Source organism: Panicum virgatum, chromosome 7N, assembly GCF_016808335.1.
Source record: "Panicum virgatum strain AP13 chromosome 7N, P.virgatum_v5, whole genome shotgun sequence".
Classification (NCBI taxonomy): Eukaryota; Viridiplantae; Streptophyta; class Magnoliopsida; order Poales; family Poaceae; genus Panicum; species Panicum virgatum.
Genome location: NC_053151.1, coordinates 23694846 through 23716746, shown reverse-complemented (window position 1 = coordinate 23716746; position 21901 = coordinate 23694846). Strand labels below are relative to the sequence as shown.

General features: G+C 47.3%; 2 long non-coding RNA genes and 1 other non-coding gene across 3 annotated transcripts; 2 read left to right on the top strand and 1 right to left on the bottom strand.

Annotated features, from left to right (window-relative positions):
• The first annotated feature begins 1360 nt into the window (after positions 1-1360).
• LOC120683287 lies at positions 1361-2667 on the top strand. Its single transcript, XR_005678751.1, has 3 exons — positions 1361-1788; positions 1883-1986; positions 2517-2667. It is a non-coding gene; the product is annotated as an uncharacterized LOC120683287 (long non-coding RNA).
• A 5034-nt stretch (positions 2668-7701) lies between these two features.
• Positions 7702-7788, top strand: LOC120684149. The gene has a single exon (XR_005679129.1). It is a non-coding gene; the product is annotated as a small nucleolar RNA Z199 (small nucleolar RNA).
• A 7548-nt stretch (positions 7789-15336) lies between these two features.
• Positions 15337-17159, bottom strand: LOC120683159. Its single transcript, XR_005678687.1, has 2 exons — positions 16517-17159; positions 15337-16411 (listed from the first exon to the last, which is right to left on the bottom strand). It is a non-coding gene; the product is annotated as an uncharacterized LOC120683159 (long non-coding RNA).
• Positions 17160-21901: the final 4742 nt, after the last annotated feature.

The window sequence follows — 21901 nt, the reverse complement described above, 5'->3', positions numbered from 1 at the left end:
CTTGTCGTGATGGCCACATGCACATGGCGAAAACGTGGTTCATCGGCCAACAAAAGTCTCGGCCTCCAAGCCTTTCCCCATTTGCGTTTATGCACGACAGTGAGGGATTTGGGAGAATGGGCTCCATTTCTGGGCCACAAGAGGAAGCAAGTGCCCGCAGTACCGCTTGGATCGTCTGACTTGTACAGGTACCCTTTGCTGGTATACTCTTATTACTATCCGCCCTAGAGGGGGAGCGACGGGAGCAGTCGGACGCTCCCTGGGCGACACGTGCCGGGGAGAGGACGACCGACGCGGCGCGTGGATTCGTCGTCCGCTCCTGCTGTCGTACATTTTGCAAAAAAAACCTCGATGAAATTGAAAATAGAACCCGCCGTCCCCACAATTTTTCAAAAGACCCCATATCCCTCTCCACCCTCCCCATCACAGCGCGCCCCCTCCCCGGCCTCCGTCGCTCCCCCTCCCAGCAATCGCCGCCTCCCGTCCCTCCCCTTTCCCGTCTCCACGTAGCCGCTGTCCCTCCCCCTCCTGGCCGCCGCCACCGTCCCTCCCCCATGCCACCTCAGCGCGCCGCCCTCCGTGGAGGGTGCAGGCGGCGGATCTAGGCCGGCGTCATCGAGGCGACACAGTGGGCGGCGGATCCGGTCCAGCGGCGTCGAGGCAGATCGGTGGGCGGCAGATCCGATTGCCAGCGTCAAGGCGGTGCAGCGGCCGGTGGATCCGGGCTGCGGCGTCGAGGCGGTGCAGCGGTAGGCAGATCCGGGCGGCGGCGTGGAGCCGGCGACGGATCCGAGCGCTGGTGTCGAGGCGTCGACGCATCTCGCACATCTACTGCAGCCCCACGACCGCCACGCCGGCCGCCCAGGCGCATGTTGCCAAGCTCATCTCCACCGTCATCGCTTTCAAGGAGGACAACCTCCGCATCACGCGCTCTCCTCCGGCCTTCCCCATCGCCGCGGCCGCCTCCCGCTCCCCGGCGCGCCTGGACACACCGGCCCCGCGGCGCCCCCGAAGCCTTCCCACTGAGGCGACGCCTCCGGCGACGGCGGCAGCGACATCGATTGGGAGGGCGTGGAGAGCACCGAGCTTGACGAGGAGTTCAGCGCCACCTCCGCCGCGTCAGGAACCAGCGTCCCTGGGCTCTACAGGGTATACAAGTTCGCCACCGAGGCGCCCTGCACCGCGCCATAGCCGTCCACACTCAAGCTGAAGGCCCGTGCCAAGTGGTAGCTTCCAATCCCATCCCCTGTCTCCCTTGCCGAATTCGGCTTCGGATTCATTGAATATTTATCTCTCTGTTCACGTGTTTAGCTTTAGATTTAATTGAGGATTCATTGACATGCTAGGATAGGAAGCAAACGTAATATGATACTTCTATCTCTGCATAGTTCAGTAGTCGTAATTGTTATGGATCAAGCTTAATTATGCGCTTAGTACCTAAATTTACTTCTATTGAGTACCCTTGCTCTGTTGTGACTTGTGTCCAGAGTGTGTCGTCATGATCATCATGCTGCATAGCTCTACAGTTCTCAAATATATCAGTATGAAGATGTCCCTTTGTGCATTGTGTTTCCAATCATTAGCAAGTACTTGAACTCATATATTAGCATCATACCACTGTGGTTGTTGATTTTAATAGTCAGTTCAGTTTAACATGTATCCATTTGTGATCTCAATATGCCATGAATGCTTGGCATAAGCTGGATGAGGCCTACAGAAGAAGCTATGCAGGAGTACATCACAATAGTTGATGAGCTATTCCCTAACTGGGCTGCTGGTTCGGGCATGGTAAATTCTGTATGTCCTTATCAACCACACTATTAGCTGCGATCTGTACAGCAATCCTGATGGCAGTGTTGGCCTATGCACGACATCATTTCAGAGAAGGAAAGATGAAGATAGCATGGCTTCTGCATCAGGTTCGAAGGGACCCATGGGACCTGTCTTCAGCAGTTTCATGTACGAGGAAGATGAAGGAAATGAAGCGTAAGTGTTATTTACCTCATGTATGTTTTCTACAGCAGTTTATTGTTAATTCTACCTTTGTGGATGTGACAAGTCATATGAAGTAAGATGGCATTCTCACTATTCTGTACAGCTTAAGCCGTCTAATGCTCCACTTGAGTACCTTACGGAGCAGATTTTATTTAGGGTCAACAATTTGTCATTGTGTGTGGTATTTGTGATATTACAGGAGAAAGTCCTGAATATCTAACTTCATTGGGTGACAGAAAATTAATACATCAGCCTTTCTTCAGTTGAACAAATACTAATATCATGATATATAGCACCTTGCATTAATATTGAAGATATACTAAAATTGGAGCTGGTTAGGTATATGTAGTTTCAGTATACTCTCATGTTAATAAATTTCTAAGACTAATAATATATCTCATGGCATCGTGGGGCTCTGTTTCTTTCTGTACACACATGCCTGAAAGTTTTCTTATTTTGTGATGAAAGAAGTCAAACATCGGCAATATTTGGTGACAGATTTTTTTCATGTTACTGATTAGTTGTCACAGGTCCTCCTGAGGATTCTTCTGCTCATGGAATTTTGTTACAAACACAAAATATCATTCATGGAGAATTCCTTTTTCGTTCCAGTATTTTGGAACCTCATGAAAGAACTATAGGTCTTTGCCAACAAAGCTTCCTTTGATTCTAGCCGTATCTCTTTTTTTAGGGAAATTATAACTGTATCTTTGCCAAGACGGGATAATACTACTGTTTTATGTATATATAGCTGAGTGTTGTACAGTTCAATTATTTTTTTGTTCAAGTCAATTGTATCATATAGCTGACTTCTAAGCATATACTATATACTGTAGAGCATATTGTGTGTAGCTGACTTTTATACATATACATTTTAATTACTGAATATGTCCTGTGAATGAATAATATCTTTAGTTGGTCAATCCAATCTGCTCATCCTCAATGGGCGCGGCGTAGCGCGCCAATCTTCCTAGTACCTACATTTCTGTTCCCGGAAGACTTGTATGTGTGCTTTTATTTGACGATGGATGATGCTTGATGCCCCCTCTCAACGGCTTGAGTACCTTGGTTAGAAGCAGCCGTGCCCACTTTCATCTGTCTACGCATATGGGGTGCGGTAGGGTAGTACTAGTACTACTACTGTTCATCAGGAGTTCTCCAGTACAAATCCTTGTCATCAAGGGTACAGTAATCGTCCTGGCTTCTGACTTGTGAGCCGCGCGGGTGAGAACCCAAGTGCACCTGATGGCGAAAGCGTGTCCGGGTGACCATCCAATGAATCTCGGCCAGAATCTTGGCGTGGCGGGCTTTTGCCGAACCCCGGCCGCATCGGCATCGGCGGCATCCGCGTGGCTGCCTGACACTGACATGCGGGTCCGGCGGCATCCCGTCCCCAGTGACGTCCGCTGCTGCAACCCGAGGCCCGCGCAGGTGGCATGCGTGGACAACTTACAGGTGTCGCGAAATATTTTTGGCAAAAAAATCTTACTAATTTGAAGTACTAAATGAAGTATATTTATAAAACTTTTTTACAGATGGGATGTAAATCGCGAGACAAATCTAATGATGCTAATTAATTCATGATTAATTAATAATTAGCGGATGATTACTGTAGCATTTACTGTTGCAAATCATGAATTAAGTAGGCTCATTAGATTCGTCTCGCGATTTACAGTCCATCCATGTAAAATTTTTTATAAATAGACTTCATTTAGTACTTCAAATTAGTAAGATTCTTTCGTAAAATTTTATTTTTTGCGTTTACGCTGCGGGGTCTTTGCGCAATTACGCAAGTGCGACGCGCGTCGCGGGGGCTCTGGCTCTGACCCCACGCACGCGCGGCGCACGTGTGGACGGGCGCACTGTTCGTGTGGATAGCGTGCTGCGTGCGAGGGTCTGTTTGCTTGCCGGGAGGACCGATCGAGGACACTTGTTTAGCCGGTAGAGGCTACGGTTAATGCGTGTGTTACCGGCTGACTACTGATTCAGCTCTAGGCTGAGCATTCGGCTGGTGACGTAGTCTCTCCATTCTAAAATGGATGCGTTTTGGTTTTTCTAAATACATATATTTTGCTAAATATCTGTATATAGTAAATATAATATATTTTTAAAAAAACTCAAACAACTTAAATGGATTAAGTTTTTTTTAAAAAGAAAACCGTTGGCAGACCATAAAAAAAGCAGTTGCATGAAGTTTGAGGAGGTGTTTGGATGAGAGGAGGACTAATTTTACTCCCTGTCACGTCGGATATTTGGACACTAATTAGTAGTGTCTAACATAGACTGATGACATAATTGTATAAATGAGGGCTAATTCACGAGATAAATTTTTATGGATTAATTATATTTAATGGATTCATCTCCCAAACTAATCCCATTATGCAATTAGTCTTGTCATTAGTCTATGTTTAATACTCATAATTAATGTCAAACATCCGATGTGACAGGAATTAGAATTAGTCTTCCTCGTCCAGACACCCTGAAAATCTGTTTGTTTCCATCCAAAATTGTCATAGAATAACATATGGCGTGTTTGTTTTTTTTATAGATTATAAGCTGCATTTACATAGTTTGGGTAGGAAATAAGCATGCACGTACTCTAGCCTGTGGACGAGGATCGATCCGTCAATGCATCTGGAAAGCCGCAGACGACGAAGCTAACAAGGGCCGTGTTTGGTTGAGGTGGAAAATCCTTTAACCACTAATTTAGAGTATCAAATAAAGTTTAATTACAAAACCACCTCCACATCCCCCCGTGTAAATCGCGAGACGAACCTAATGAGGCCTTTGACCGCGGGATTAGAGGATGGTACTGTAGCATCACTGTAGCAAATCATCAATTAATTACCATCATTAGATTCATCTCAAAAAGTTACATCCGTCCTTAAAAAGGTTTTGCAAATAGACTTCATTTAATACTCCATGCGGACATTCGTCTGTTTGTGTAAACTTGATTTGACACTTTACCAAACACGGCTAAGCTGTTGCTTCGCTCCACCACGGAAGGAAGTGCGCCCTCCTCTACCACGGCACAGTCACTTCTATTTTTTTGGCTTATTTCGACTTATTTTGATTTATTTCTTCTCACATAGTACTATTTTTTTTTTCACTGGGAGGGGCAACGAAGGGCCCCCCCGGTGCCAGCCCCGGGGCTCGAACCCGGGTTGCCGGCGTGAGAGTGGGCTCAAGGACATAGTACTATTAAATCAGCCGAAATCAACCGGTTTTTACATCAGCCGAACAGCCCCAGAAGCAGTGAAACCGACGGGGAAAAAGAAAGGGCGAAGCCGACTGGCACCTTCCCGGCCATCACAGGGTGGAGTGCGTATTTCGCCTAGGTTTAAATCCCAGAAAATTTAATCGAGGTTAGGGTTCGCCGGTTCGGAAGCAAATAAAGAATCGGAAATCAAGGGGATCGGAGCGTTCCGCCCTGTCGAGTGAACGCGCGGCGGCGCTGTTGGTCAAAGCAAGAAAGTGAACACGCGGGGCGCGTTGATTTGGTGGCTGATTAACTACTATACACGGCTATATACCCCGTGCTGAAGCAATCGGTGCCACGCAGGGGCGATCGATCAGGGGTACGTCTCGGCGGCCTCGCTTTGCCTGGCTAACAAGAGAACTCTAGTGGAGCTGTTAAATTTGGGTAAGCAAAAGTTCATTTAGAAATTCAGTTCTAAATTTTATTCACCTAAATATAGACAACCACTCCAGCGCACTGAATAAACTGGACTTCTATTTTTTCATCTATCAAATGGGCTCCACCTGTCATTCCCTCGTCACCCCCACCCACCTCTCCCACCCGTTCCAACCCCGCGCCGCTGCCGCCCTCCACCCCGCCGCCGCCCGCTTGTCGTCCCGCCGCCGCTCCGCCTCCGGGCGCTCTGCCCCTTGTCCTCTCCCACAACGCGCTCGCCGGCGGCATCCCCAGCGGCCCCGTGCGGCACCCGCTCGTCCACCTCGACCTCCGCGGGAACCGCCTCTCCGGCGCCGTCCCGCCGCTGCCGCCCACGCTGCTGCTGCAGCTCGACGACGACGACGACGACGACGTCGCCGCGCTGCGCCCCGTCACCGGCCCACCTCTGCTCGCGCCCACGGCGTCGGCCGTCTCCGCCGCGGCCTCGCAGGTGGGCCGGGTCGTCGTCTCGCTCTCCGACCTGCTGCGAGACCCGCAGGCGCAGGAGCCGCTGCGCCGCCTCCCTTCGTCGCCCGGCACCACCTCGCTCGCCCGGCACCACCTCATCGCCTTCACAGGTGCGGCTCTGTCTCCTCCTCCTCCCCCACCTCCCTTCGTTGGTAGGAGCCCGGTTTGGCTGTCACCGAGCTCGATTACGTGCGGAGGAGCTCGATTTGGTGGTTGTCGAGCTCAACTCTGCACAGCGGAACTCGATTTGGTGGTCCTGGAGCTCCGTTGGTCAAATTGTGAGCTTGCTCCCGTGGGTGAGATTGCAAGCACGATATGTTCTGCTTCCGCCCAATCTCATGTAGATGCAGGCAAGGCCATTGGTACTGCCCATATATAGTAGTAGCAGTATATATAACAATCAGCTAGCACTCCAAAAGGTTGTTCGGTGGCCAAACTTTTTCTTGTTGTTGAACAGATAGTATGGTGTACAAACTGTTGATGTTGTTGTTGACCATCAAAAATTGATCTTTTGATCTGTCCAATGCAATGCCTCCTGTATTATAGCATGCTTCACTACCTGAAATTCTTGTTAATATATGATATTTCTTTTGTCACCTATTTTATATTATGTCAGGTGTACAAGCATATCTTGCTGGTCTTACATTAGCATATCCTGTATTTTATATTATTTTCAGATTGCACACTCTGTCCTTGCACAATCACTCTGAGTCTACGTTATAAACTAGCTAACTTGATTTACTCTTGGGCTTTGGATATATAGATTGGCTAAAGAAACAACACGCATGAAATGGCATATGAACCCTTTTTTTTAAACTACTGACCTGATGTAAATATCATTATCAATTGCTCCTTCGAATACCTGAAATATCATTTGGCACTAGCTTGACTTTCTTATTTTAATATATGTACTGGATTGTGCTTTACAATACTACTTGCCCAACATTGTGCTTTGCAGTACTCCATCTCCCTCTAGCTACTGATTATCTTATTTTAATGTATGTACAGGTCAGATATTGTAAATGGATAGCCTTCTTAAGCGGTGGTGGGATGAAGAGGAGGAATCTGACGATGATGACCTCTTTGTGGTACTCCAGCTACGGTTTGCTATGATACGGGGGCCTGCGAGAATGTGGAGTAAGGAGGACCTATGGTACATCGTGCAGGCTTGTGTCTTCCTTCACAACATGATCATTGAAGATGAGAGAGAGGACAAGGATGACTTCAACTACAATCAGAAAGGTACCGTTACCAAGGTGTTGGACCCTAAGGACTACGAGCATCGTGATCCGCAGCTGTTGGAGGAGTTCCTCAAGATGCATCAAGAGATCGAGGATAAATCGACACACGAGCAGCTCTGAAACGATCTTGTCGAGCATTTGTGGGCGATCCATAGTTCTAGGTAGTTGAGGTATTCAAGGTTTTATGGCATTTAAGTCTCTGATGATCCATGTGTACAGACTTAAAGAGGTTTTATGGCATTAATGAGAAGACATTTCATGTTCTGAGCAGCATCATTCTGTATGCATTTTTCTGTGCTGTTGTGTTCTTCTTGCTATCCTGCATTGTCAAATGATGAGTATTAAACTGCAACAATATGATGGAGTTATACTCCTTTGATTCTGCAACAATATGATGATCCTTTGTTGAACTTCACAGAAGGTACTTGACTTAATTTGTGGATCCTGACCTTGAGAGTGGACACGAACGTGGAGTATTTAGTTGGTTCTGCTATTTACAGTGACTATTGGTTCTGCTATCTTTCTGACAGATTATTAGAAATGCAACGCTGAAAAAATTGATCCCCCATGACATGCTGTATTTCAGTTTCACAACTCACAAAATGCTGATCGAGTTTTACAGTGGCATTAGTAGTAGTCACAACCGTAGTTTTACAGTACACATTTTCAGACAATATGAACAGTTTGTACCAAGCTAATCTGGCAATATGAACATTGGATATTTGGATTCAGACACCTGAATATAGTTGCTTGGTTTCAAATGCAAGAAGTTACTGAATTCGCTTGAAGAATTATCTTCAGGCAAAGAAACAGATACCAGTTGCACATCAGCAGCGCAGTTACAGTGACATAACAGGCGGTAAGTGAATGGACTATGCATTCACAAGAAGAAGAAACAGATACCAGTTGCTGATTACAACTCACATTTTTTTTCAAAAGAATCTTACCAATTTGAAGTACTAAATGAAGTCTATTTATAAAACTTTTTGCACAAATGAGTTGTAAATCGCGAGACGAATCTAATGATGCTAATTAATCCATGATTAATTAATAACTAGCGGATGGTTACTGTAGCATCACTATTGCAAAATCATGGATTAAGTAGGCTCATTAGATTTGTCTCGCGATTTACAGCCCATCCATACAAAAAGTTTTGTAAATAGACTTCATTTAGTACTCCATGCATGTATCGAAACATCCGATGTGATGGATTTTTTGCGTTTACGGGGTTGCAACTAAACAGGGCCTCAGCCTAGCCTAGCCCAGCCTGCAGGTTACATCGACGAAGTATGCCATTGTTTTTTTTTTCTCTGCTGGTTTGCATAAGAGCAAGGATAATGGGAGAGCCAGCTGCCGGCGGTAACAAAATGCCACATCATGCAATGGAGAAAAGCAGTTATGGTGGGCCCCATCATCGTTCAATGTCTTCTGTGAACAACAAGTGAAGGGAACCAATGAGGACAGCTGAGGCACAGCCGCACAGGGCTATCCGCCGGCTTGAGCGGGTGTGGGGCGGGTCGCCGGTGGCCTTCTCTCTCTTCTGTTTTCTCTCCGCCAACAATGATTTTTGCCGAGGTGTACAACTTGTAGCCTGCCCAATTGGCATTATTATACTTGCTCTAAGCCAGGCTACGAGGGAAAATGTTTGGTTGGTTGAAAAAAAATATATAACAAGAATGTACTAATCAAAATATGTACCTAGAGTAAATAAATTTATAAATGGATAATAAATAAATAGTAATCATGAAATAAAAGCATACAAAATGTATATATATATAATAAAACTATTTTAAAGTAATTTACATCAATACATATATTATTTAAAAAAATCAAAATGACATATCTATAGCATGTTATACATGCCTTTTATTCAATTGAATTCGGATAATTACCATATGTCCATCCATGTCCATATTTATTTTGAATACGAATTCAGATTCAGATAGATAAAAGCCGAATATGGGTTCAAATTTGGAAATTTAAAAATCAAAACGGCTATGGATATAGGTTTCCATATTTTTGGTTTTAGCGAACTTGGATTTTTTTTATCTCCATACACCCATATCCATCCGTGCCCGCTTCGGACTCGGCAGGGTCGTGGTGCTCGTGGAGCAGCGCGCAATCAGAAGCACCGTTACCGAAGACCAGAGCACAGGAGCGCACGTTCTTAGCTTAAGAGCAAGTATAGTGATCGGCGAGAAGCTGGCGCAGTCCAACGGGGCGCAGGAAAAAGTGAAGAGAGAGAAACGAGCGACCGTTTCCTCACTCGCCCGCTTCAGTCGGCGGAGAAGAGCTTATGCGGCTGCTATTGGCTGTCATCTTCGCGTCAGACGTGGGGCCCCCCACCCACCGCTACGGGCCGGAGCTGAGACGCCCGCTTGCTGGCGTCCTTATTAGCTTTGTTCTAATGGGACGCGGCCGCCGGCGTCGGTCGGTCGACCGCGCGGTCTGTCTGTCGGTGACAATCAGTTACCCAGCGTGGCCTGATCGCGCGGCACGTTCGTTACCGTCGCCCTGCCCGCATGATCCGGATGGCGGCGTCCAGCGAGCGCGGTGCGCGTGATCCGATGCGTCCGTCGGCAGTCACCCCAAATTCCTTGAGCGATCCGATACGTACTGTACGCGCTTACTTGAGCGATCCGATTAACGCCGAAGGCCGACCGACAGACTAGTACGCCCCAGGGCTATGCCGCTGATGAGTGATGACCATGACCTCCTGCTCCACCGTACCGTACCGCCGCCGGCTTGCTTGGCAACTGGCATGCACGGAAATTTGCTGGCGCAGCGCAGCGCGAGCAACTCCATCCTGCTTCGCCGGATCACAGCCAGAGCCAGTCAGCCAGGGGCCAGCACAGAAGCTAGCAGAGATCTTCGCCTCGACGGCGGACAAGAAGGAAACCATATGGGCAGCACCAAATCAGCAGGGCCCCTCTAGCGTGATGGCGCTGAAACCGCGCGTGCGCACCATGGCGGCATTGCCGACCACGTCGTTGCTCTGTCTGCTCGGGAAAAAAAGAGAAAAAAAACTGCTGCCAACCAATTAACACGGTTCCTTCATACAGTACTTCCTAGAGAGCCTCACATAGCCTAGCCGTTAGTACTAAATAACTGGGAGGGCTGGCGTATCACGCGTTGCTGCCTGACCCTGACGCGCACCAGATTCTCTTTCGATCCAGCCAGGACATTTCATCTACATTGGGTATGTTCCAAGTGGTGTGGGTGTGTGTGTGTTCTCTTGTGCGTGTTTTTCTCCCTCCCCCCATGTGTTGTCTGCCTGTGTGGTTGGGGTGGTGTGCGTTTGTTCTCCCGGGCATGTTTGCCTGCTGGGGTGTGTGCTGGCGTGCCTGCTGGCCTTTGTACCACTGCAGCTTCGCTGTTACTGCCTTTGTATCTCTGTTGTATGGAGCTTTTGGTGGTGGTCTGGTTCTAGCTGGGCGGCAGATGTTGAATTTGTGTCTTATTGGTTATCCCAAATGAGTGAGCAAATGTGTCATATTCTGAACTGGAACGTAAGAGGTCTGAATGGAGCGGCAAGGAGAAAGGTTGTCTTTGATCTGGCTGCAGACACAAGGTGCACAATTGCATGTCTACAAGAAACAAAATTGGCGGTGGCCAATGAGCAGGTTGTGAGAGAAACTCTGGGTCAGCGGTTTGCAACAAGTTTTGCTTTTCTACCAGCGGATGGCACAAGAGGGGCACTGCTTGCAGTAGATGAGGACCACTACAGTATCACTTCTTCTGAATTTCGTCGTTTCTCAGTAACAGCCAGGCTGCATTCTGCTATGGATTCCACTGACTGGTGGCTCACTGTGGTTTATGGACCCCAGGGTGACCAAGAGAAACTGGAGTTTCTTCAGGAACTTCATGTAATCAGCACAGTTGTGAGTGACAAATGGTTAGTGATTGGGGATTTCAATTTGATTTTGGATTCCAGGGATAAAAGCAATTCCAACCTCAATAGAAGATTGATGTCTGCCTTCAGAAATACAGTACAGGATCTTGAACTTAAGGAGCTAAACCTAGGGGGAAGGAAATACACCTGGAGCAATGACACCACGCAAACGAGGATTGATCGGGCCTTCTGTACAGTTGAGTGGGATCTTATGCTTCCTGGTTGCATGCTGCAAGCACTGTCCTCATTGGTGTCTGATCATGCTCCATTACTGCTTACTGGGCACAACCAAATCCCCAAGTTTCGTGGTTTCAGATTTGAGAGCTTTTGGCCGCGCATCCATGGTTTCAAGGAAACGGTAGAACAGATATGGCAGCAACCACTGAATCTTCAGAATCCTTTTCTCCGTTTGCATACAAAGCTACAACGCACAAGTAAAAGATCGAGGCAGTGGGCCAAAGCAAAAATTGGAAACACAAAGTTACTGTTGTGTGCAGCAAAGCAGCTCATTGGAATCCTTGACGTCGTCCAAGAGCACAGAACTCTAAGCCCTGCTGAATTACTCCTAAAGAAGGATCTCAAGCTGAAAATTTTGGGTTTGGCGGCTGTGGAAAAACTGAGGTGCAAACAGGCATCTAGGATGACAAACATTAGAGTAGCTGAAGGGAACCTGAAGCTATTTTTCCTGCAAGCGAAAGGCAGAAAGAGAAAAAACTTCATTTCACAGCTGGAGGAGGATGGGAGGATACTCAGGGGACATGCAGATAAGGAAAATTGCCTGTTTACACACTTCAGTGAGCAGTTTGGCCGACCTGTGCAAAGAGATGTGACTTTAGATTGGGAAGTGATTGGCTTGCCTAGGTTAGACCTGCAACATCTAGAGGAGGAATTCACTGAAGAGGAAGTCTTTGCCGTCATTCAGGATTTAAAATCAGACAAGGCACCCGGGCCAGATGGTTTTATTGGGGCATTCTATAAAGCCTCTTGGTCATTCATAAAGGGTGATCTGATGGCTGCAATAAATTATTTCTTTGGGCAGCATGATCAGCACTTTAAGCACTTAAACTCAGCACATGTGGTCCTCATCCCTAAGAAAAGTGACGCAAAGGGTGTCAAAGACTTCAGGCCAATCAGCCTTACTCACAGTGTAGCAAAACTGATTTCAAAGCTCATGGCAAACAGACTAGCAGGCAGCCTTGATCAGTCGGTCTCTAGGGCACAAAGTGCCTTCATCAAGAAGAGAAGCATACATGATAATTTCTTATACACACAAAATGTAATCAAGGAGCTGCATAGAGCAAAGTATCCAGCACTATTTTTGAAGCTTGATATTGCAAAAGCATTTGACAGTGTAAGATGGGACTATCTCTTGGAGGTTCTATCTCAGATGGGTTTTGGTTCGAAATGGAATTCTTGGGTTTCTATCCTAATGGGATCAACAAGCTCAGCAGTTTTTTTGAATGGCACAAGAGGGAAGTGGTTCAACCATTGGAGAGGATTACGACAAGGGGATCCCCTCTCCCCTTTGTTATTTATCCTAGCTATGGAGCCCCTTCAGAAACTTCTACAGCTGGCTACGTCAAATGGTGACCTCACACCTATTGCGCACAGAAGTGCAAAAATTCGAATTAGCCTATATGCTGATGATGCAGCCTTATTCCTAAACCCCACTCAGCAGGAGGTCAGCGAGGTGGCATCACTCCTAACCATTTTTGGAGATGTCTCAGGACTATGTGTTAATGTCACTAAAAGTGCCTGCTATCCGATAAATTGTCATGGAATTGATGTGGAGCAGCTTCTACAAAACTTTAATTGTCCAGTGAAGACCTTTCCTTGTACCTACTTGGGGCTGCCACTGCATTTCAAAAGGCTGCCACGGGTTGAGGTGCAGCCTTTAGTTGAGAAGGTAGCAGCTAGGCTGCCAACTTGGAAAGGGAATTTCCTGAACAAAGCCGGGAGATTAAAACTACTCAATGCAGTTCTGACATCCATTCCAGTGCACTTCCTCACTGTGTTTGCTATTAACAAATGGGCAATTAAGAGGATCGACAAAATCAGAAGAAGTTTCTTATGGAAAGGCTCAGCTGAAGCAAATGGAGGGCACTGCTTAGTACGATGGGCAAAGGTCATGCGACCAAAGAAGTTTGGTGGTCTTGGTGTTCTTGATTTGGAGCTGTTTGGAAGAGCTTTGAGGCTACGTTGGCTTTGGTTGGAATGGACTGATCAAGAAAGGCCTTGGGTCGGCACAACGGTGCCTTGTGATGCAGTGGACCGACAATTATTCAGAATTAGCACTGTTGTCACCATCGGAGACGGGTGCAAAGCATCTTTCTGGCATTCCTCTTGGCTAGATGGACGAGCACCAATTGACATAGCTCCTGGGCTGTATAAGCTAGCATGGAGAAAGCATAGAAAGGTAAAAGAAGAACTACAAGATCAGAAGTGGACAAGAGGGCTATGGCGTATGACCACGGTGCAAGAAATGGCAGAGTTTGTGATACTTTGGGACTTGGTTCATCAAGTGCAGCTGACTGACGGAACTGATGAAATTCGATGGTGTTGGATTGCAGATGGGATCTACACTTCCAAATCGGCATACCTGGCTCAATTCAATGGTTCCTATAGTACTTATAATGGGAATGACTTATGGAAGGCACAAGCTGAAGGGAAACACAAGTTTTTTTCTTGGCTTTTAATACAAACCAAGATTCTCACGGCTGACAAATTGATCAAAAGGAATTGGCCTTGTGACCCGGTGTGCAAATTAAGCGATCAGGAACAGGAGACGGCGATTCATCTTTGTCTAGGATGTGTTTATGCGAGAGAGGTTTGGACACTCATGGAGGACTGGTCAGGAGGGCTTGTGCGAGTGCCTGAGCAAGGGCTGCAGATTGAAGATTGGTGGAGGAATTTGCTAATGCATTTGCCAAAGAAGGAACGCAGGGTGGCAGCTGCTCTACTAATGTATACAGTTTGGAATATTTGGAAGGAGAGAAATCGAAGGATTTTCGAGGGAGCTTCACTGCCTGCAACTCGAGTTGTGGCTCTCATCAAGGAGGAAATCGGCTTGCGGCAATCTGCTACGTGGGTACCGAGTGTACCGTAATCTCTATGATTAGTTTTCTTTTTTCAGTTTTAGTTTCAGTGAGCTTGAGTTTTTCAGATTTATGTAATAGTTAACTAGTTTTGTTTGAACCTCTGCTTCTCCTTCTTATATGATTTGGCAATGCTCCTGCCTGTTTTTCAAAAAAAAAAAGAAATAGTCGAGGGCTATTTTGAGGCTTAAAGTTTAGTTCAAAGAAATAGCCCTCCAATGAAATAGTCTTTGAGTTGTTTAGATCCAAGGGGCTATTTGGCCTTTAATGTATTTACCCAATCATGTGATATTATGTGAGTGAGAGAGAAATCCACCTTTTAGTGGGCCACACCAAAATAACCTCAATTAGTACTCCTTGGGAGGGATAATTTTTTGGGGTGGGCCAGTTGCAAATAGAGCTCTTGTTTGGCTACTCTTGGACTATTTGAAGCTACTAGTAGGGTGCACGTGCGGCACACACGTATTTAAAAATATGTACAGCTAATTGCAAATATTATAATAGCAATCTGAACAAAGCAAATATTTATTATAAATAAAAATCCGAACAATATTAAAATTGCATTGCTTATTACAATGGGGCAAAAAGTTATTGCCTAAACCAACAACATTGGGTTTAAATTAAAAATGAATAAATCTAGTGAGATACCGGACTCGGAAAATAAATGGTTGTTTTTCAATTCTGCAAAATATCTCTAAAAACAATATTTTTTTCCTTCTACATGTGGGATCCAAATCTTTGTTAGATTTAGCCAACATCCATGTAGTAGAACGCGAAACACCTCTGGATAAAACAACATATAGTTGTCCATGAGAGAAAACATGCTCTGGAAGATATCCCAACATTCGGGATAGTTTGACCCTGGGCTTTATTTATAGTCATTGCAAAGGCTTTATTTATAGTCATTGCAAAACTGAGTCTTATTGGAAATTGTTTTCTCTTAAACTTGAAAGGTAATGAAATATCCTCTGATGGAGACAATGGTATCCTTGGTATAAAAACTCGATTTCCAGTATGCTGTCCATTTACAATTTCACAATCAATTGCATTGTCCTCAAAAGCCTTCACTATAAGTCGAGTTCCATTGCACAGTCCATGATGAGGATCCAAATTTCGAAGGAGTATGACAGGACAGTTCTTCTTAATTATAAGCTCGTGCTATGGTTTCTTGTTGACAACATACTTATTTCTTGTTGACAAGATAGCACACTCGCGCATGTAACTGACGGATGTGCAATTCTTAGCTAGATTAGGAAACACATAGTCGATGAGAGTATCAATAGACTGATCATCATTATACTCAAGCATAATGTCATCCGACAGATCCACATAGTCATGTGGGAAGGTCTTTTCTGTCCCATCACCAATTCTTAATAGAAACTGCGAGAACCATACATCATTCTGGGCCCTCATGTTCTGCTTCAACCGTATTATCTTGATATCATCCCATATATAGGATTGAAGCAAGGTAGCATCACAAATTTGTGCTCTAGTACCTCTAGGAACAATAGGTAGAACTTGTCTGAAATCCCCTCCAAATACCATTACTTTACCACCAAACGGTAAATCACATCCTGTAATATCCTGTAAAGATCTGTCAAGTGTCTCTACAGCCTGCCTTCGTGTCATCGCAACCTCATCCCATATAATTAAAGATGCCTCGCGCAATAGTTCTGTAGTACCACTTTGTTTGGTAAAGTTGCACACAGAATTATCTTCAAGTTTTATGGGAATTTTGAACCTCGAATGTGCTGTCCAACCTCCAGGCATGATGGATGCTTCAATTCCAGACGTAGCCGTAGCTATTGTGATGCGGTCTGTCGACCGAACTCTGGCCAGAAGTGCCCTGTAAAGATAAGTCTTTCCGGTCCCACCAGAACCATCTACAAAGAAAACTTTCCCTTTATTTGTCATAACATGATCTAAAATTTCGTTGAAACCTTCCATCTGCTCAGCATTAAGTGGCTCAGCTAATTTAATGTCCTCATCAGATACAACAATTTTTCTATCCTCAGTCAGCTCCCTATAATAATCTCTATTCGTCTCCCTGTTTGACAAGTTATTTTATTTATCAGTGAAAGTTTGTCCAAAATGACTTTAATAAAAAAGCAACATTAATGATAATAAAAATAAAAAGATCGAAATGTCTCACCAGATAGTTGCATGGATGGCAGTCCGTAATTTCTAATGTCTTTACCCATCGAGGAGAGAATATATGCAATGTCTCGAAGGACAAACTGCTCAACTATTGAAGAACTACCATGAACATGACGATAGTCCTCAACCATTGATTCATAATGCTTGTCCCAGAGGGCACGGATGTTTGTGTACTCGCAATAAATCATAATAGTTGCAAACTTTCTTCTAAGAGCATGTGGCATCTGAAAAGTTACGGCTTTGCTGAGTGCATTGTCAAGTGAACTATCTGTTTCGACAAGTCCAAGTTTCTCACAGCATTCTCTAAATGTAGGACTCACCACACCTCAGACTGTTCTGATTGATATGAATGATGTTGGACCTCGAACATGATTTAAAACAACTCGAAGATAAAATCGTTCGCCCTCAGACGGGTATGCATACACCAACCTTCCAATCTGGAACTGCCTTTTCCTATGAGACCAACTTTTTGTGGACTTGTTCCATGTATAATGTTCTGGAAATTCCCTGTATAGGTGTGGCAGTCCCGCCTAAATTAATCCGGCTTAAGTGCGCTAACCATCACCGAAACAGTAACTAGGGTTAACACACACTTAAAACGGAGTAATCCGGCAGTGCTGTCGGGTAAAATCCCAATTAAACCACTTGAAACAGGATCAACAAAGCAGTCCAGAGAATGCAATATTCCACAAATTTTACAACACAGAGTAAGAAATTGAATTAATATTACAAACCAAGTTTGAATTTATAAAAATATAACAAAGCTTAAGAGTGACAGAAAACGAACGATAGTCTAGCGACGAAACAAGACGTCATGATGAAGCCCGTACATGACATCATCCATCCACAGATGTACCATCTGAAAAACAAAGCCACAAGCAAGGCTGAGTATACTAATACTCAGCAAGGCTTACCCGACTAAGGGTATACTTAGCCCTTTATCTAGACATGCACGGCTTTTGGCTTGAGGGGTTTATTTGCCGAAAAGCAGTAAAGAGTAGATCCGTAAATTCAGGTTTTAGCTTCCAAATTCTAGTTCAATTACCACTCTAAGTGAGCATCTATCCAATATCATACATGGTGGAAACAATTATCTTTCATCAACCAACCAGCCAGATTCATCATCATCATCTTTCATGGGTAGTGTTCCTGCTGCTGCTTTTGTGAATGTCTGTTGAGAGGTGCTAAACCGAGGGTGCAGGTAAAGCATGGCTTGACTGTTGGCACACCGGAAAGCTAGCTAGCTGACTAGAACCTGATCTTCGGTGCTTGGCTTGGCTTGTGCGAGCTGCGAGGGACAACTGGTCTCAGAATCGAATCAGCGCGGCTGGGCCCAGGAATGGACGCGAAATTCGCTGAGATTCTAAAGCGGATTATGGGTGGACCCGACTGATCGTCTGATAAGAGCCAACAAGGCGGGCGAGGAGCACAGCCACATCAAAGAGAAAAGGAGAGAGTATGGAGCGGGTGGCTCGTGAAACGCTAGCTGAAGCATTTCGCTGTATGTGCTGGGCGTCGCTGCTACTGCTATATTAAAAGCTCTCCACGGTGGCATTTATTCAACCGGCAGCAGGTTGAACCATAAGCCTTGTTCTAAGAGCAACTCCAGCGGAGAGACTAAATTTGAGCCCCCATATTGCTTTTAGGAGCCAGCCTATAAAAATTTAGAGGCTTCAAACTCCAGCAGGGTGACTAAATTTAGAGGGCCTCCAGTTTTAGGGACTCTGGACTAAAATTTAGTGGCCTCCCCAAAATGGGGGCTCGTATAGGGCCCGGTTGGAGATGTTTTTTCTACTGGGAAATTAAAACAAGAGATTGAGTCCCATTTAAGGGCCCGGCTGGAGTTGCTCTAAGCAACCATCGATCTTGGCACGTGGGGCTTTGACCTCACCCTCCACTCCTCGCGGCTCCGATCCAACCTGAAAATGGTAGGATGGGTCAAAGCCCCGGTTACGCCAGTTAGAGTCCTAGCTATTTATGTACGCTATCCGATCGTTGACGACAACACCACCACCTCCATATCCGGCCTCCTTTAGAAGGGACTTTTCCCCCCCACATTTCCTTGTCTTCGGTCGCCTGAAATCGAAGTCGATTTCAGACGATGGCGAGTGGCGTCTGGTTAAGGGGGTTTAGGGTTTTGGGGTTTCCTCCTGTGTGCGGGCTTCAAGGAATGGCTGGGGAGGCAGCCGGTCCAGCGGTGGGCGGTGGAGCGGCAAGGCACTGCCTGCGGCGGCAGGCGGTGGGTGGGGTTGGCGGCGGAGAGCACAAATCGGCTGGATTAGCGAGGGAGCGGCGGCGGTGGCGGATTCGGCAACTGGGAGGCCGCCGGGGACGGGAGGAGGCGGGGGTGCACGCGTAGCAGCAGTTCAGAAGGGGACCGACGGGAGGTATAGAAGACAATCTCGTGACCGTTGGATCAGGATCTAGTGGTTGAGAATCGTCGACTGAAATTTAACAAAATTTCAGGTGAACGAGATATAGTCTCCGCCATTTTTCCCTTATGTTTTATAGTCAAAATCCCGTAAAATTGATCTGGTTTATGTACTAGTTCTGTCATCCTGTGTGAAATTCATGTGTTTCTAAGGAGTCCGCTCCATAGATACCGTAGAGCCGGGGCACTGCTATAAACTCACTCTGCTAATACTGTACGCACGGGTAGGATCGAATGCAGTGGCAGGTATACGGTTCTCCTCTTCCCTGCACGGAAAGACACAGGCAGCAGAGAAACACAGGCGTGCGTGATGGCCCGGAGCCCGCGCCATGGCCGACCACGTCGCTCCCATGGGATCACTATTCACTGCTCGGCGGTGTCGCAAGCCTCGGCAGGTCCCTTCCAACGCTGACGGGCGGACGCCTGCCTCCCCGACGGCGAACCCCCGTGGACCTCGCTCTGATCTGGTCGCCAGACGCCACGCAACCAGAAAAAAACGGCCAACTAACACAGTTTGGTTCACTAATCGGGCACGCGTTGCTGCCGCCTGACCCTGACGCACACCAGATTCTCCTCCGGTCCGTCATGACCCGTGTACATCCCATGGCCGATCACAATGCCGTGCGATTGCTCGGTTGGTTGATTGAATATCAGTGGACGGATCGCAGCGCACCTTGTCATTAGAAGAAGAAACGAGAAGGATTGGCACTGTATTTGATAAGTAATCCGCGATGGGTCCGGCTGCAGGAGCAGGTACTTTGGATTCAGCGAAAAAGGACGTCGGTCTCATCCGTGCGGCGTGCCGGCGTCAGCCGCAGCCCGCTGCTTGCTTCCACGCCTCCGCCTCCGACAGCGAACAGAACAGAACAGGGGGGTCGGGGGGTCATCCGCCTGATCCGCGCGCGGCCAACGCTTTGGGACCAGCCAGGCAGGCCGGTCAGCCTCGCCGCGGCCGTGACGCGGCAGCAACGAGAGGAGGAGATAAACATCAGGTACCGAACCACAGGCGGTTTATCTCTGCGGGAACCAACGGGACTTCCTTCCTCCTCGCCGAAAATGTCGCGGGAGCACATCAGACGTGCAAGTCCGTCCCTTCTGATGGATGGTTACGACACCTGCACGTCATATAATGCCCAATCGCGTGCGAAATTCTGATCGCACGCTCTCGCTTGTGGTGCTCGGGCGCCTTGCGGACGACGTTTCTGGCCCGGACAACTCTATATCATACCAACAGATAAGCATATCCATCTATATCATACCAACAGATAAGCATATCCATCCATCTTAAATTATCCATTTTCTTTTCTCGCCGATCGTCAGTGGGCGGCAACTGCCCTGCCGAACGGGACGGGGAGCTGCAACTTTCGCGGCCAGCAAGCAGCCTCTCCCTGCAGCCGCCGGCGCTCGAGTAGGCACAGCACAACACCTCAGCTCTCCGCCGCCATCATGATGATTGATGATCCGTGCCTGCCTCTTTCCACGGCTGCGGGCTTGACAGGGCCGGGCCACTAACTCATCAGAGGTCAGCACCCTTCTCATGTGGAGCGAAGCTAGGCCGCACGCGTCCAACTCTCATCAGCGCCGAGCAGCAGGATGCGGAAACTTCTGGCCAGATCGTCCACACCGTCGATCGAGCTGCGATGATTAGCCTCACCATCTGTCCATCCCGGCTTCATGGCACGTCGGGAGCACTCTGGACAGGACGTCAGCAATGCAATTCTTTCTTGTCGATCGGGAGAAATCATTCTGTACCCCTTCCGCCCGGCCCTGCTCTATATAGTATCTATCACTCTCTATCAGGTAGCCGGGCCCGGGCACCCTAATCAAGCACTGCAGTATCTAGCAGTAGCTAAGTAGGCTCTAGTGACGGTGCTGCGCTATTCTTATTCTAGCCTCTAGGGCCGGCGTGGCTTCAGTTTGGAGGCTAATAATGGTCCTACGGATTACGGATTCCCTCTGCTGTCAAGCTAGCTTTTAGCCCCGGGCCAGCCGTGCATCATCCATTGCGTTGCGTGTCGCGGTCGTGGGGATCGGTGCCGAGAGCGACCGATGAGGAAGGGGACCACGATGACGACGATGGCGGCGGCGTCGCTCCGGCCGGGCCCCGGGTGGCGCGCGCGCCTGCTCGCTCGACGGCGAGATGTTTGGCCGCGATCGGAGCCCGCCGGGTCCGGACATGTCAAGCAAATGTCTGTGTCCGCCACGCGCTACTCCGATCCATGCCGGACCCCTGCTACGGCCTGCTAGCTCCCAAGTCCCAACCCATGACTGGCTAGCTAACGCCTCCTTTCGTTGGAGCCACTCGATCGACTCACTAATAAGCTACCTGCTTCAATTGGTTTCAGGGGTTTGAGTTTAATTTCGGACGGCTGAGCATGGGTGGACTCTACTCCTGGATACTGTTCCTGCTGCTTCTCTGTGACTGAATGCCTGTCGAGGTGCTAAACCGTGTGTGCAGGTAAAGCATGGCTTGCCACAACGGGAAGCTGCTAGAACCTGGTCTTTGATACGATGCTTGGCTTCGCCAGCGAATGAAAATTGACAACTGGTCTCGAATCGAATTCATGCACGCGGCGGCTGGTCCCCAGGATTTGACGCGAATTCCGCCGAGATTCTAGAGCGGATCATGAGTCCTGAGCCCCTGATTGCTCATGAAAACGCAATTCAGAGGGGAGCGCATCATCCAAAGTGCAAGGGCAAATTGAGTGGACCCACACAGGAGACGCTCAGTCTCCAATCTTGTCATGTACGGAAACCGAGACCGACTCGAACTAGAACTTTCCCTAGAGATATAGTCCTACCCGATTTGAAACCCTGCCCTCCGGACTATATAAGACAGGCAGGGGCCACCTGTTAGGACCGGGAGCTCTAGCCTAAAAGGGTGTGGGGGTGAATTAAGCACTATTAAAATCTTAACCTATGGCTCCAACTAGTTTGCACAAAATTTAA